The 17630-nt window shown below is 49.2% G+C and overlaps 1 protein-coding gene across 9 annotated transcripts in view; it reads right to left on the bottom strand.

Moving 5' to 3' along the window:
* LHFPL2 (LHFPL tetraspan subfamily member 2) overlaps nucleotides 1-16868 on the bottom strand; it is a 157981-nt gene extending 141113 nt beyond the window's left edge. For 4 of the 9 annotated variants that reach the window (XM_070571562.1, XM_070571560.1, XM_070571561.1 and 1 more), the window contains exons 1-2: nucleotides 16583-16821; nucleotides 4936-5014 (exon numbers count right to left, since the gene is read on the bottom strand). The gene's annotated coding sequence lies outside the window, so the exon portion shown is untranslated. Of the gene's footprint in view, nucleotides 1-4935; nucleotides 5015-5224; nucleotides 5338-16522 lie in introns of all 9 variants that reach the window. The other 5 variants (XM_070571555.1, XM_070571557.1, XM_070571554.1 and 2 more) reach the window with 5 other exon arrangements.
* Between the last annotated feature and the right edge of the window lie 762 nt (nucleotides 16869-17630).

Genomic DNA, 17630 nt, shown 5'->3' with positions numbered 1-17630 from the left:
GGCAAGCCTTCCTCAGAAGTAAAAGATACCATCCCAACTCCACATGCATGCTCTTGTCTGGTGGATTTCTTTATTTTCAGTGTGAATGCCATGGTCCTGAGTAAGGGGCTACGCGGTATGTCGGGACCTGTATCAACCGCCTTAAGTCACTCAGTTATGGCAAGAGAAACGCTACAGTCCCAACCCCCGTGCCCTAAATGCTGATTGTGCCTCCGGAGCACTCTCCTGGTGCCATGGAAATCTCGCTCTAGTCTACCAGGAGGGGAATGGCCAGCCCCTGGGAGGCTCTGCCACATCCCCAAATGCCATCTCACTGGGATAAAGATCTCAAAGGGGCTAATGAAATCATCTCCTCCGCCTTTTATTCCTCAGAAACAACCACAAAATTAGATGAAATGACCCCCTGCTCCTCTAATTTAAGGCCTATTTTATTACCTTCGACCCCAATTCTCTCTCTTTTAAACGGAGATGAGACCCTGAAGACCCACAGGCCAGTGGGATTAGTAATTGGCGGCTTCTTCCTCCCGGCCAGTTCTCCAGAGGGCGCGTCTGCTTCCCCCAGGGTGGGGTCACCATCAGTTCAATCTTCATGCTTCAGAGACGTCCCCTTTGAACAAGATCAGATGTCCCCCAGCCCTGCCTGGAGCTGCGCTCAAAGGAGCAGCAGCCCCTTCTCACTCAGAGCATTAATGTCAACTCAGCCAGAAAAACGAAGGCAAAGGAGGAGGTCAGTGTGGTTAATTGTCCACCAGCCTAAATGCAGGCCCACTCAAACCAAAACCTGGGAGGGCTGGTCACCCCATAAAGCGCGAAGTGCACTTTGAACCCAGGAACAAGGAGAATGAGAACTATTTTCCCCAGCCTGCTGGGCTGCAGGGGGAGCTTCGGCTGTTTGTTTTCCTTTTCAGATTGTAGCCATAAAGGGAGAAGGACTTCTTCACAGCAACCCCAAGCAGACAGAGAAAACGCAGGCCAGGCAGGTGAGCACCAGGGCTTGCCTGTCAGGAAGTAAAGGAGAGGAAAAGAGAAGCTTCAACAGAGGTGTTCTAAAGGGACCAACCAAGGCTTCCTCTAGACTTGAAGAAGGAATCTGGGAGAACAGAATTCTGGAAGCCTCAGCAAGTGCTCCATATAAGAAATTCTCAAAAGATTAAAAATAGAAATATCATATGATCCAGTTATTCCATTCCTGGGTATTTATCCAAAGAACATGAAAACACTAATTCAAAAAGATATATGCACCCCTATGTTCATTGTAGCATCATTCACAATAGCCAAGACTTGGAAGCAACCCAAGTGCCCATCAACAGATAAATGGATAAAGAAGATGTGTGTGTATACACACACACACACACACACACACACACACACACAATGGAATACTACTCAGGCATAAAAAAAGACACCAAATTGTGCCATTTGCAACAACATGGATGGACCCTGAGGGTATTATGCTAAGTGAAATAAGTCAGACAGAGAAAGAAAAATACCATCTGATTTCACTCATATGCAGAAGATAAACACACACACACACACACATAGATGAGAACAGACTGGTAGTTACCAGAGGGGAAGTGGGTGAGGGGAGAGTGAAGGAGTAAAAGGGCACATGCATACGGTGATGGATAAAAATCAGACTATTGGTGGTGAACACAATGGAGTCTATACAAAAACTGATAAACAATAATGTACACTTGAAACTTATACAATGCTATAAACCAATGTGATCTCAAAAAAAAAAGAAGAAGAAATGCTCTATAGGGAAAAGGAATCCTCAAAAATGCAGGGCATTCACTCTTTATCATTAAGAGATAGGGGAGGAAACTTTCTCACTCTCTCTTGCCTATTTGGAAAAGTCACTTTTGTTACTAGCTATCCAAAGTCTTCCTTCCAAATCAGGTCCACAATCCTAAACAGACCCTAAAGAACAGAAGACAGTCATTTCTTAACTGAAAGAGGTCCTGAGAGTAATTAAAACACCACCTCCAGTCCTTTCTGCAAAGCAAATGTCTAAGATATTCCATGTAAAACCAACTTTTCCTGGAAACAAGTACTTATAAGTTTTCTTCCAAATCAACAACAAAACTCCCGTAGTGGATAAGAAAAACCAGCCAACAAATCACAGCTGACGACTGACCTGATCAAAGCACAGAGTGGTTCCTAAATTATGTACTGCCTGCGCTCTGGAAACGGAAAAAAGCAAACTCTTGCCAGAGATCTCGCTACCTGGGTGCAGCTTTCCAATGAAACTTGAAAGCTTATTTTGCAGACTCTGCTTCTCTTCAAAAAGAAAAAAAGATAAAGGCTTCTCCTGGAAAAACCAAGGCGCCTGAGGGGGGATGTGCCATTTATTTTTTTTGTGTCTATCACCAGCCACAGTTAGGGTGCCCAGGCATTGCAGCAATAAAGGCAATTGTCCGTCAGAGACCAGTATGCTAATGACCCTGGAGTCCAAGACCAGAGACCAGGTGCTGTGTCTGCTAGCTGCCTTTGCTCTCATTGCTCCCAAATGTGTACCCTGCATACAAAGGGCCCACCCTGGACAGTGTCTTTGGATCAAGACCAATGCTCCAAAACAGCCATGTTAAACACACACACACACACATATGCCCTGATACACAAATTCTACCATTGAAACACCAGCAGTCCCATCTTTAGAAACGGTAAACATTTCATGAATGAAAGAAAAGCACCTATCAGAAGTCCAAAACACAAAGTTCAGAAGCTCTATGGAAATTCAGGCTCTGTATCACTTCTTGGATTTTCCAAGTAGGATGATGTGGGGTAGTCACGATCCAACTCGAGAGCTCTGTGACGTGTGCCTGAACGCCCACCTGTGTGTGAGAGCCCCTGTGCGGACGAGGACCAGCTCAACAACTTGACGGCTTGACCTACGTCATTTCTTTTCTACCCTGATTAGGATGGTATTATACAACAGGAGGCACTCTGCGAATCAGATATCTCCTGGAAGCTCAAAGAGTTCGTATTATTATGAATTCGTAAGCACTCCCGACGTGTTTGGCGGCGTGAAGACCAGACACACAACCACCACCTTGCATTCAGCTTCTGCAGGGACGGAGCAACATAAAATAGTAGATAAACTTCCAAATTCCAAAAACAGACTAAAAAACAAATCCTACTCATATTTTAACATCTGGGCTTTTAAACTGCAATTTCTTTTCTTAGTTTATTTTTCAAGTATGGCAGACAAATTGGATTCCGCGGAGACTGGAAATTCCTGGGCAAAGCTGAAGTCCTGACTCTAGGCAACCCTAAGAACATGCAGGGGGTCAGCTGAGACTCGGATTTCTTTTGCTGCCTTGTCTTTCACTAAATTCTCCTTCAGGCAGCTGCACAACTGGGGCTCAGCATCAGGGAGAAGACACCATGGTTAGGCGACTGCTTTTACATGGACTTGTTGGCTGGAACCTCGACTAGGTTGTGGAAAGTACATGCAGAAACCAGAAGATGACGTCTTGCTCTTTGCTTAGCGCTGCACACACCCAAACAAAGCGACTGCAAAGGCTGAACGATGAAGAGTGTTAATGTAGAAGCAGGACAAGGCAGGAGCAAAAACTCAAGGCCACACACTCCTACGAAACGTGAAAGTGGTCTTCAGTTAGACTGAAGTACCACCCCCAGGCTTCTGTGAGCTCAGCCACCCACCAGTCCCTGCAAGGACCCAGGCCCCATTCTGGCTCCAACATTTAGGTGAAACACCACCCTGGGGCAGGCTGCTCCCAGCCTGCAGGAGGAAGCAAAATGGCCTCAAGCCAATCAGCATGTCTCTCAAGGACCCCAACTACTAAGAAGTGTGCGGAAAACTGAAATGCACTGATTTAAATGCTTTTTATTAAAATTATTTAAACCTAAACTGTGTTTTCAAGCAAATGCTCAAGCCACTCAGAAATATTTTTATTTTCTCTGGGTTGTTAACTGGGAAACTCTATTGCGTGCTCCCTTACTGGCTACGCATTCCGATGACGTTCAATCCTGTGGCTGACAGGGGTCCCCAGGGTCTGGATGATAACTCTCTCTCCCAGGGCAGCCAAGAGGGCTGGTTGCTCACACCATAGGTTGTCACTTAGTCCATTACTGCCCCAAGGCCTTGCTGCTCAAGAGGAAGACAATGAAACAAAAACTCCTGACTTCTTATCCTTCGCAATAGGGCTAAGAATCTAGACTCCTATTGACTCAACTGTAATATGATAAATTCTGAAGCATGTGTGGCAATGTGAGCAAATAGCCATGTAATTAATCCAAAAGGGCACTCTACAGTCATTTAATTGGTTTAGGACTACATTGTGATTTTTTTGTGGCTGTGCCTTAGTTTAGTTTACTAGGCCATTTTTTTCTCAGACTAACATTCATTCATTTATTGAAAGTCTGTTCCATGCCAGGAACATGCTGGGTGGGAGACGGCGGCGAAAAGAACTTACAGCCTAGAGGAAAAGGTGTGCAAGAACAAGCGAGGAAAGCCTACCATGGTGAGGGCAGCGGGCTGTGTGAGCAGAGAAGCAGCGATTCGTTCTGCTGGAAAGCTGAGGAAAAAGCTATGCTCCAAACAGCCTCTCATTCAGAGAATTTGATAAATAACAAGTGAAATTTGGGCTGGGTCTTAAATGAGGAAAAGGAATTCTAAAGCACCAACTCAAATGGCGGGGAGAAGGGTGCCCAGTGCAAAAGAAAGGGTGTTGAGTGATGAGAAGGCCAGCGACGCCCAGGAGAGAGCCAGCCAGGGAAACATCTTCACCTGGTGACTCTCAACAGGGACAGGGGACCATCTTCCACCTTCCTTAGAGGAGACGGTGCCCTACATTAAAGGACTGCCTTTTTAATGAGTGAGAACTTCGAGTGGTTATCAGAGTGTACCATCAAGGCTAGTTTTTCCCCACAACCTGTGAGCCCGAGCAGGTCCAGGACCCAACCCCTCACCTGTATGACGAGGTGCTCCTTAACGAGATGCAAAACCCACAGGCCAGCTGTGAACTCAAGAGTCTGCTTCCCAGTTTACCTGAAAAACAAGAAAGGTTTTGTTAACTTGGAATAGCCAGGCCTCCAATGGTCCCAGTAGAGACCTACAGACCATGCATAAGGCTCCTTGGTCTCAGAGCAGAAAGCCTGGCCAGTGTTACCTGGCCAACGGGTTGGATCAAAGAGACCTGGGTGAGAATCCTGGTGTATGTCAGCGGCAGGGTAACTGCAGGCCAGGTATCTAACCTACCTGTGCCAGGGAATAAACTCCGCGGTTACAGAGACACTGAGGAGCCATAAGGTAACTCAGGGTTGAGCAGAGCCCAGGTTGGCTGCCTCTCTCTTCGCACATCTGTCTTCTCTCTATAAGAAAGAAAAATTACCCCTCCCCGCCAAAAAAGCGTATTTCCATAAAGAGCAAGAAAATTCTCACATCCTTGCCTATGTTTCTATAACTCTTGCTTTTCCTTACAAAACGGGAAAAGTGGGGTCCAAAAGATAAAAATAGTATTCAGATGCACACAGATCATGGTGATACACTGCGAGCCCCAACCACACACAGCTCCTAGGATGTGGCCCTCTTGCCAAGGTCACAGTGAGGATGGGTGAGCTGCAGGACCTCGTAACAAGTCAAGGAAGCACACGTGGCCCCAGGGACCAGTAACACTGCAGAAATCCTTACTGCCTTCCCCGCACCGTGCGCACATCTGCACACCTCAGCTCTCCAGCCTCCTCACCTGCCCTGTGCGTGTGGTGCCCACACCTCTAAAGGCCTTTTACATGTCCCACATGGCCCGTTCATCCCACACCCCACACCTTGCTAACCACATTGAAGATAATGGCTGTTCTGCCATCTCCCCCACCAGACTATAAGCTCCCTGAGGGACTTAATAAGTGTGCGTTGACTCAATGACTGAACACACAGACACAGAGACTCATCTAGATAAGAATTTCAGGCCTGGATTCCATCCCCTCACCTTGACTTGCCCAAGGCCACAGAGCTAGGGAACAGTCATACTGGGGAGGTGGTACAGATGGTTTTCAACGCTTTCTCACATTCACAGGTTGTGTTCCCACCCTCCCTGGGTACCTGTAAATCACTGACCCTGGAAGACAAGGACATTTTATTTTTGCTAAGAATGGGTTCATTTTTCTGTGTTTTATTTTGACACCCTGCCCAGGAGCAGGGCGAAACACCTTGAGAATCTTAGAATCTGGGGCACTATGCCCAATCTAAAGACAGAGCAGGGACTCTGGGGGAGAAGGGGCAGGAAACGGCTGTGGGTTGGGGACTGGGTCACTCTTCATAGAAGTTCCCAGAGTTCTGGTCGCTGGGATGTACTTATGTTTAACTCGGGGCTTACTCAGGCAGCAGATGCAAAGAGTATCTCTCTGCTCGTGTCGGTGCTGTCGTGAAAGCACGCTGGAGCCCTCACACAAGCTTGGCTATGGCCGCACAATGTCCACGTTCAGAGTTTCTTTTTCCATCCAGGAGCTGAGAACTCCTGGATGTCTAGTTAGTCTTCGCAGATGTGAGAGTAGAAAGCAGACACGACAGCACACTTTCTAGGTGGCCTGGGGTCTCAGAGGAGTCAAGCCCTTCTCAAAACTGAGTGGGACAAGGCGCTTGGTGGAGGAGAGAAGGCTCCTGGCCAAGTTCACCTGTGAAGCAGGTGCAGAAACTGGATCATTTCCTCAGCCTTGAGTTTAGCCTCTCTCTCAAAATTAAATAGACTAAAAAAAGAACAAAATAATCCCAAGTACAGTTACCGTTTTCAATCTTAATTTTTATATACAGATCGCCTGGCTTTTCACCACAACTGGTCAAGTATATGTGAAATGGCCACATTAGATAGAAGCATGCCAGACACATTATCGATGATATTAAAGTATTTATAACACACACCACATACCACACACACACACACACACAAATTAAGCGAATGGGAATCAGTTCTGCCTCATGCCCACTCAGGTGTCCTTGGCTCCCTGTGCACCGCCCTACATAGCTGGGGCCTCTGGTCACCCTCTGTGGCCCTGCACCCAGCTCGGCCCTCTGTGCATAGTGCACGCACTTCATTCCATCAGAGTCCACTCTCTTTATCCCCTGATCTTAGCCAACTGATCTTGAGAAGCATTCTATGAAATAATTCCTGTATAAATAACTAATGTATAACCTGTCCTGCGGATGCCTACATATTTAGTTTAAAGAGAAACATTCCACCCAAATTCCTTGGAAGGTAGAATTTTAGGCACAACAGTAAGTGAATTCCACCTTTTGGGTGAGAAACCCTTCCCACACCCCTCTGACCCCAACACAGACCATTTCCCACTTCATCTGTTTCACAAGCTGACTTTGCCCCTAGGGTGAGGCGGAGATGAATCCTGCACTTGTGGCAATGGAGGATAAGGTTGATACAATGTTGTGCAAAGTCCAACTCTTCAATCTATCAATTCACCTGGATTGCAACCAAATTGTCTGTGGAGGATGAGGGGCCCTTCTCCATTCATTTCCAGTCAGCATTTACTTAGGAAAGGGACACACATTATCCCCAGTGCCTGAACCAATGCAGCAGAGGGAGTGGGAAAAGTCAGCTTTGGGACAGTCCTAAGATTTCTCTACAGGTGCCCAAAGCTTATAGCCCAGCACCTCCAAGAATGCCCCAAAGCACGTAATAATCCGTGCCTGTAAAACCTTCTAAAAATAATGGCTCCAGAACTGACTTCCTACACTGTTGACAAAGGACTCTCTAGTGTGGTCCCACCCACGATAAGGGCCTCTCTGTAAGAATGAAAGCATGTGTCAAGATAAAAACTGAAGTGGAGGGGCCGGCCCAGTGGCACAGCGGTTAAGTCCACACATTCTGCTTCGGTGGCCCGGGGTTCGCCAGTTTGGATCCTGGGTGCGGACATGGCACCACTTGGCAAGCCATGCTGTGGGAGGCGTCCCACATGTAAAGTAGAGGAAGATGGGCACGGATGTTAGCTCAGGGCCAGCCTTCCTCAGCAAAAAGAGGATTGGCAGGAGATGTTAGCTCAGGGCTAATCTTCCAAAAAAAAAAAAAAAAAAAAAAAAACTAAAGTGGATCTAACTGCACAGAAGCCAGCCCTTCACAACCAAGTATCCAAAAGGCCAAGAAAAGAACAGGTGCGGGCACCCTTCACACATGACCAATACCACAGCTCAGATAGACGGGTTTCTCTATCAATGCTTCTCTAAACTGGTGTTTCTAGAACCTACCTGATCATAAGAACCATCTAGAAACTTTGTTTAAAAAAATACGGATTCCCAGGACCCACTCCAGACCTATAAAGTCAAACCCCAGGGAAGGGGGTCTGAGAATGTAAATACGTAGCCAGCACCCAGCAGAGTGTCAGGTAAGTTTCAGAAATAATGCTCCAAGTGAAGCAAAAAGTAACTCTTTAAAACTTTGTAATCACATAACTTCAAAGTTATAGGGTATGTGAGAAAATGCGGTTTAACTGAAGGAAGTTAGAGCCTTCTTTACCTAGTTAAAATTATGGAATATAGTCAACATGAAATGAGGAAATCAGTTTAACTAAAACTTGACAAAAACAAAACCTCCCTCCTCAGCTTAACCATATCTCTCCCGGAAGACCTCCCAAAAACCTCTCTCCCCTAAGGATTAAAGGGAGTCCCTGCACTGCTGCACCCAATGGTTATCACAGGCCTGAAAGGAAGTGACGGGGCTGAGGGCCCTTGGCCTCATCTCAAGAGAGGCCAGTCCTAAGCACAGGCAACCACTTCTAGGTCAGACGCCACAGGTGCCCTCCTGGTACCAGCCTTTCTACGTTTCAGCCTCCAGCTGACTATTCCATAGTCCTATTCACGGCCCAGCTCTATGTGGGGCCTTGCTACTCAAAGTGTGGTCCACAGAACTAGTAGCATCAATGTCATGGGTGGCTCTTTAGAAATGCAGAGTCCCAGGCCTGCTGAATCAGAAGCTGCATTTCAACAAGATTCTGGGTAAGTCCTGTGCACATTCAAGTTTGAGAAGCTCTGCTTTAAAGCACGGAGAGTACCAAGGAGAGATGTTACCCTCCACCCTTAACCCCCCAGCGGAACACCCAGATCATCAGCCCACCCAGTTCCGCTCCAGACTCTCAGAGACCTTCTTCCCTCACATTCTTTACTCAAGTCTTGTCAGTCTTGGTTTGTCTTGGGGCCAAATCACCATCAGCAGGGCCCAATGACTAGCTGACAACCCAAAGCCTAACTTTTAGGGAGTTAAAAGGAAGGAGCAAGTACTTGTCTCTACATTCTCATCTGGCTCTGCTATCGGCCTCCCTCAGAAAGCAGCAGCGTGGACCCCGTGACCGTAAATCAGCAGGGACAATCCAAAGTCAAACAATACCACAGAATGCTGGCTCTTTGGGTTCCAACACAATGTTAATGAGGTCGAGGTCACGGGCATGATTAGCTTCCTCTGAATCTTGGCACAGACTCCAACCCTCTGCCCTCTGGCCGCCCACAAAGGTTGACGCACCCTGGGTTACTAAGAAGATGGAGAGAGCAAACAACTCAAAGAACTTGAATGAACGGAGAGCAGAATGTATGAAGGGAGAGCACACAGCCCAGAGGGATGGCAGACCTGACAGACGACTGGGTCAGAATGCAAAATCATCTGCACGGGCTGAACAACATGCCAGAATGAGAAAGCTGAAATTTGACAAGAAGAAATGGGAAGTCCCATGGCCAAGATTTTAAAAGCCAAATACACATGTACAAGCTAGAGGAAATCTAACTTGATGGCAGTTCTTGTGTTAAAATGTTTAATTTTTTTTTAAACATGCAAGTTTTGTTTAGGGTCCATGAGTCTAGTTTCTACACCAAGGGGAGCAGCGGTCCCTCTGTAGCACAGCTGATCAGACTGTCCTGAGCGGTCCTCCAGCCACCTCTCCACACAGGTGTGTACACAACCTGTCACACCTTTTCATAAGCACTGCTTGGGTTCTTTTTATTCACTGTGGCCTCTTTACCTGGCCACAGCTCTTTTGGGGTTGGACTGTCATTTTAAACATTTCACACATCCACTTAGCTCCCTTTGATGCTGCCCTTTCTCTCCTAATTGAGAAAAGAACTATAGACCTAAGCACAAACTAGAAAAAACATGCTAACAGACAAGACAACCTAAGCACACCCATTTACCAAAAGGATTCAGATCAAAAATGACCTACCGTCACCTGTTGAAGCCGGCACGCTCTGCAATGCAGTACAGCACAAATCCATGCAGAAGCAGTAATTAAGTTGGAAATTACAAGCTTCCACTACAGAAGAACCCCGAGAGGACCACTATAAGGAGCAAATGACAGAGTAAGTATGTGCGTGGACATACTTCTCCATGTAGAATCATCTTCAGAATGGACGGTTAGCCATTGAAAACAAAATGGATGTGCTTTTAGATGGTTTTTAAAGTTGTGAGCCATGTTTTTCCTAAGTGTATATTTAATATACAAATGATAGTCACTTATAAACACAAAAAAAGACTGCTTACTGGTAAGTTTGTAGTTCCCACACTATCCAGTCTATTACTTTTAATTTCAGAAAATTTTATCTCTACGGGCAAGAGAAAAAAGTTGAAAACTGTTAAGAGGTTAATCTGTCCTGAATAAATGTGTGCCATGCACCCCTTACTTGAGGATTAAATGCGGCTCCTGTCTGTGCAGTTACAGCCATCCCAAACACCGACAAACTGCCCCCAAACTGGAAAACAATGTGAAATTCAGCCAAGTGCAGCCTGCCCCAGGAGAGAGGAAGCTTGAACTCCAGGTGCCCTTGACAACATAGCTCAGTGTGGAAAGAAAGAAAATGCTGAACAATAGAATCAGTAGAGGAAAAAGAGCCCCTCTAATTTTCTGGGCACGTAGGGAGGTTGCTGCTAAAGGGATATTTAAGATCTCACAGCTGGTTTGGGTTCTACTGAAACAATCTTAAAAAAGAAAAAACCTAACATTTCAGGAGAGGACATTTTAATTCAGTACTTCTTATCAATCAGATTTAGTTCAGTACGTATCTATCAGACAGATGTTTACACATTTAGATATAAAAGTGAAACACCTCCCAGATCACACAATGTTTATGAAAACAGACGAAGCAGACCCAGGTAAGGAGCGAGCTCTTCCCTCCCAGTCAGGGGAAGCTGCCCCTCTCTGGCTTTGCGTCACCCGGTGCCCAGTCCTGGGTGCATTTCTCCTCCATCCCGTTTGAGTAACCACATTTACAACAAATAAGAATGTCAATTCTTTATTTTCTTCTTTTTTTAAAGACTGGCACCTGAGCTAACATCTGTTGCCAATCTTCTTTTTCTTCTTCTTCTTCTTCTCCCCAAAGCCCCCCAGTACATAGTTGTATGTTTCAGTTGTGAATGCCTCTGGCTGTGCTCAATTCTCTTTAAAGACAGAGACCTGCTGTACAAGGGATGAATCACAGATGTAAAGAGACAGACTGCGTTGTTGCCAAAACTGCCAATACTGTTTTGTACACTAAAAACCCGCTGGCAACTGTTACTACACTCCTATTTTAAAAGTAATGTGCTACTTATGGAAAAACCCGAAAAATCAAAAAATAAACAAAACAGTCACCTGTAACCCCACTAGTCCAAGATAACCAAGTTAAAACTTTAGTCTACGTCCTTCCAGTCTGTCGGTGGCCACCTGCTTTCCCTGCAATGGCACCTGAGGGAAGACGCATGGGTAGGTGAGGCGTTACACAGATAGGCAACGATTCATAATCCCCACTGGCCTTACCCTAAATCCACAGCAGTAAGAGGAGTATCGGTCGTGCATAACTCAGATAGCAAGCCTGTAATCCAACAAGCATTCCCTGGGGTCTACTTTGCACATTTGTCTTTACTCCACAAATGAATGAAATTCCAATTAACAGCAAGTGCCCTTGAAGGTCATATGGTAACTTCAAAAAAAAAAAAAGTGGCTAAGCCTGTCTTTGTGGACATGAAAACAAAAGTTAGCTCTCCCAGAACAAGTTCTCAGAGGCACCCACAGATATGGTTCCTGGCAAGGACCCTCTTCCTGGCTTGCAGAAGGCCACCTTCTTGCCGTGGCAGAGAGCAAGCTCTGGTCTCTCTTCCTCTTCTTATAAGGACATGAATCCCACCACCGGGGCTCCACTCTCATAATCTCCTCTAAACCTAATCACCTTCCAAGGGTCCCACCTCCAAACACCATCACACTGGGGATTGGGGCTTCAACACATGAATTTTGGGGAGGACACAAGCATTCAGTCCATAACATATATGTGTGTGTCGGGGGGCAGAGGATCAATTTTTTCAGTTAAACACATCGTAGTGATTAAATATATTTAGAACCATTCTATGTATATTCCTCTTAACTATCTCAGTTCAAAATAACATCACAGATCTCACCAAGTCTGCAAAATAACACCAGTCAGAGTCTGGTCATTCAAGGCCAAGGCCAGGGACTTGATTATCCCCAGTTAGGCCTATTCAAAGGATAAAAGAGAAAAATTCAGTCACAAGGACACAGATTACTCTCACCCTCAACACTAATAAACCTCAACAGACCAGGCAACCACTTGCCACTGCTGTAAAAATAGCTCCCTCTTTCATCTCTAGCTCCAGACCTCTCTTCCTGCCTGGGTATCCAACTCTCTGCTGGGCATCTCTCCCTGGAAGGCTCACAGTTCATTTCTGGAGTCTACTGAATTCATTACTCCTTGCCATCTCCCCAAACTGAGATTCCCCACAGCTGCTTATCTCAGTGATGGTGTCATGACCACAACAGTCACCCCGAACTCCCTCTTGCTGAGTGCCCACCCCTGGAAGATCACCAAAGAAGTGCTGTCAGTCTCTCCAGGCCTCTCCCCATCTCCTTCACCAAGTCCTGCCAAGATTCCTGCACTAACCTCCCAGCTCATCCTCTGTGCCCGCCGGACCTCCCTTGTCACCTAGCTCACCTTGCGGCTACTGAGTTCTTTTTAAAGCACAATACAATTAGGTCATTCACCTGCTGCAAATTCTCCATCTTCCACACAGCTTTCTAGATGAAGCTCAGACTCCTCAGCTCAGCACCCAAGACCCTACACCCTCAGGAACTTCCCTGCACAACCTTGCCTCCAGTCCAACTACTGTCATGCCTTGACTACCTACACCTTTGCAAGCCTTCTAGACTCCAAACATACATATTATTATTGCATCATTTATTAGTGCAGTTTTTAAAGTAATGAAAAAGAAACACAAAACCCTGAAGGTGCAAGAAGGACCAAGTATCCACTCTTTCCTTTACTCTTTCAGTCACACCTTCCCCAGCAACAGAGTCAAGTATTTCAAGTGCCAGAACAGACTCTTCCCTGGACACAACCTGGGCTTCACAAGCTCAGGATCAGACCTGACCTTTGAGTCCTTCTTTGCCTTTCTAAGGCCAAGAAGTCTCCCCTCTGAGAAAAACTGCTGCTCATTTTCATGGCACGTTGGCTCAAATTGGACACACAATTTTATGAAGCACAGAAAGGGACAGGCCCCCTTCTCCCTCTTCCCCATGGAGGACCCACAGGACCGGCTGCCCTGCCACCACCCCCAGCCAGATCACCTCCCTCCCACCCCACGGGCTTGTGGAAGGGGAGCACATCTAGCACTGCTTTCCCAGAGCACGCTCTTCTAAATCAAAAAGGGAGTTTCTGGGTTTACGGAGGTCCTTCGCACACAGAGATGGCTTCTCCAACTAGAAGGTGCGCTCTTTGAGAGGAGAGCCTGCTCCTGGTCCTTGCTGTGATACCGGAGGCCAGCACAGAGCCTGGTCCACGGGAGAGGCTCCACAGGTATTTGCTGAATGACAGAAAAAAGAATGAACGACTGGGCAAACACAGTTCCTCCCCAATTAGAAGAGCATGTGACAGCATTGTTGCCAGCTCAAAAAATAAGTGTTTTGCTAAAGCCTTTTGTTCATGTTGCTCTTAGGTACAACCTTAGTAGAAACTGGACAATGTATCATTAACATCATATATACTTCAAAGTGGCTTTCTGGAACAAATTCTAGAGATTAGATACATATTTACTTACTGCTTGTATCTTTCTAAGAGAGGTAAGCATAAAGTTGCTTTCAGAATTCCCAAGAGAGGTACTCACCATGTGCACCACTAAAGTTTTCTTTCTTTCTCAAATAAAACTTGGATATTTACTTTCATGGGAAAGACAGGAGAACCTCCATTGCAAGGGAGCAGCGAGGCGTGCAGTTGCAAGCTACACCTGTGCTCCAGAGGCAGCTCCACACAGAGCCTGCACCACATCATCCCTAGAACTGGAGTCCCAGAAAAGGCTGACCAGAATGGGCGAAAAGGATGCAACTTGCAAGCTCTAGAAAGACCAAGTATTTCTGGGTGTGGGCTGCCAAGGGTATGGGTACAGCCTCAACTCAGGGTCAGCTGCTCACTCTAAAATCAGGCCTCCTTGCATTTCAGCTCTGTGAATGGCACTGCTTTTCCTGGGCATTTGAAATACTTGACAACCATCATTAACATTTCCTGAGCACTTAACACAAGCACCACTCTAAGTGCTATACAGAAGTAATCATAACTAATCTTCAAAGTGATTCTTTGACTTGAACCCTTATCACCACCATTTTATGGACACAGAAACCAAGGTTGAGAGAAATGAAACACATTGTCCAAGGTTCAGGGTAAGTGGCACCTGTGGGAACTCAACATCCCTAATTGGTGTCTGCTATATTTTGGTCTCCTACTTTGTCAATTCTTTGCAATAAAGAAGTTGAGAAGCTGTATACAATGTTCATTAAAAATACACACATTTCTATATATTATTTTTCTATCTTCTCTTACTATGGACTGTCCCTTCCCGCCCTGCCCAAATGGTATAGGCAGTAAAAGCTCTTTAATTCATCAGGCCACTCATCTCTGTAGGCAGGTGCCACCAATTCTGAGTCCATCCAGAAGGCATCGCTTTGCTTTCATCCACAGAGATCCTTTCTCCTTCCTATAAACAAATTACTGGCTCATGCATCATGATGTAAATTACATTCAAGAATGTTCATTTGCAGTGTAATTATTCTTCCTAACTGGACTGCTTTGAAGACAAACGATTCCCCCGCCCCACTCCATCTCTGCTGCAACACACAGTGTCTTCTTTCCTGGCAGAAAATGTTTGCTGCACTCTTTGCAGACGACAACACACCACGCTCTCCATGTGACCACGTGGGAAATACGTAATACAGAGTTTTACCTGATATTACTGCAAAGCTCTCAAATATTTTGTCATTGAAGAATCGCATTTCTGACACAGATTCATAACAAGCCTATCAGAGTATGACAGCACAAAGAAACGAGGATCTTGATTTTCTTTCTTTTCCCTATCTTTAAAACAGTTAGTCCCCGCCAGCATGTGTTCCCTATGTCTTAAACTTGAAAAGGAGAAGTCGTTTTAAAAGATAACCAGTAGGACTATCCAGGAAAAGGCAATACCGAAGAAACAGCCTCGATCCTGCTTCCACCTGGCGGAGGCGGCGCTCTCAGGCGCGCGGGTGAAGCAGAGGCAACGCGGCGACGACGACGCCTGTCCCTTCCAGCTCGGGGCCTCGGGTTTCCCTCCCGGACGCGGCTCTAACAGCTGCCCTGCCCACACCTCTCCTCCCTCTGGCTCCAACACACACTTGTCTAGAGGCGCCGCTTTGGGATTTCAACCACCAGTTCCACTTTGTCCTGTGGGTCACTGACGGCTACCTCCAGGCAGGCCCCCCTCCCAGGGGGAGCACGAGCAGTCCGGGAACCGCCCGCGGGAGGCGGGGGGGCGCGTGGCGGGAGGAGGCTGCCAGCACTCCCCTTGAAACAGCCCACGGATGCGCACAAAACTCCCGACCCGCCTGAAATGATAGAAGGTGAATGGGATCGAAGAAAATCTGTTCGCTTTTCTGAGTTCAAAAAGCACTGGGCCGCTGAATGGAAGGGAAAAGACGGGGTGAAAAACACAAAACTTTGTGCCTAAAAACATCCAGAAACACATATAGTCTCCCCCGGTCCTCCGCCTCGTCGCAGGGGCTCAGCGCGCCCATCCCAGACGTGGTCCTCCCCACTCGGCGCCCGGCTCCTCCAGCACGCACCCCAAATCTCTGCGTTGCCCGCAAAAACGCAGCCCAGATCCGAGACGCGCCCGACGTCCGGGCCGCCGGGCCCCCGCGCCGCAGACCAGGCCCGCGGGAGCGACCCGGGCGGCCCCGCGCGGAGCCCGGCGCCGAGCTGTGCCCAGGACCGCGCCGCCCCGTGCGCGGTGCCCGCGGCCGGAGCCGCCAGCGGCGGCGGGAGGGCTCGGCTCGCGCGGGCTTCCCGGCAAGTCGCCGTACAGGCACCACTTTCTCCACTCCTGCTGCCGGCGGCCGCGGCGGCGGGAGCAAAAGCGCCGTTCCCACCCACTCCCAGCATCCAACACCGTCCCGGGGACGCTCCCCTTCCCTCCGCGCGGGTCCGGGGGCGCCGGAGCGAGGCGCCCGCGCCACCCGCCGCGCACCAGCCCGGGCTCCGCCGGCCGCGCCGAGCGCTCCCCACCTGGCCGCGACGGCCGGCTCCCCCGCCAGGCGCGCGCGGGGCCCCGCGGCTCCAACTCACCGGCTCCGCGCCCGCAGCCTCCCCAAGCCTGGGCTTCCCGCGACGCCTGCTGCAGCCACCTCGTCTCTCGCCCGCCGGCCGCCGGGAGGGAGGAGGAGGAGGAGGAGGAGAGAGGGAGGGAGGAGGCGGCGAGGGGAGGGGGCGGCGGGGAGGGAGAGGGTCCCGGGTGGGGGAGGAGGGGCGAGCGCGGGCCGCGGCCACAGGGCTAGCGCGCGGGGAGGGCGCCGAGGGGCGGGGGCGGAGAGGGGGAGCACCCGCCGCGCCGGCCTGCCCGCGCCCCCGCCCCGCGCCGCCGCCCAGTCACCATCGCCGCCTCCGTCCCGCTCGGGGCCCGGCGTCCGGGGGGAGGGTCGGGCGCGGGGTCCCCCGGCGCGGCGAGCGGGGCGGGCCGGCGGGCGGACGAGGCCCGGCCTCCGGAGGGGAGGGTCCTGCGGGCCCGGCGGGTGTTGGCGAAAGGGGATCCCCGGGAGGAGGGGTGGAGGCCGGGGCCTGGGAGCCGCTCGCTGCGCCCGCCCGGCGGCGGCGCCTCCCGGATCCAGCAAGGGTCCCCTGGCCGCGCCGGGAACCTCCGGGACGGGTGTCTCCGGAGCGCCGAGAGCGCGCACGGCCGGCGGGGTGGCGGGAGCGGCGAAGTCGGAGTCGGAGGGAGAGGCCCGGCTCCTCGGGCGGAGCGCGGGCCCCGGAGCGGTTCCCCAGGCCGGGCCCGAGCGCGACAACGTCCGCCCGGTGGGCCCAGGGAATCCAGAGCCGGCGGTGGGCTGGGGTGCCTGCACCCCCATCCTCGCCTTCCTGTCCCGGAGAGGAGCCTCCGGCATAAGTTTCCCTGTGCCGTGGGTCTCCAGGTGAGGAAACTCAGTGCGACGGTCACAAAGAATATTCGTGAATAGATTGCTTGGGGTCCTAAAACATCCTCCCCTGCACTCAAAATACGGTTTCGGGGTGAATTTCGAAGGCGCTTTAGGCGACGGTCTAAAAAGCCAACCTCGTTTGGAGAGCAGACTCACTAACTCCCCACCACAGCGCCCAAGGAGGGAGCAACGACACGGTC

The sequence above is a fragment of the Equus przewalskii genome, chromosome 13 (assembly GCF_037783145.1).
Source record: "Equus przewalskii isolate Varuska chromosome 13, EquPr2, whole genome shotgun sequence".
NCBI classification, from domain to species: Eukaryota; Metazoa; Chordata; class Mammalia; order Perissodactyla; family Equidae; genus Equus; species Equus przewalskii.
This window is presented reverse-complemented; position numbering and strand designations above follow the sequence as displayed.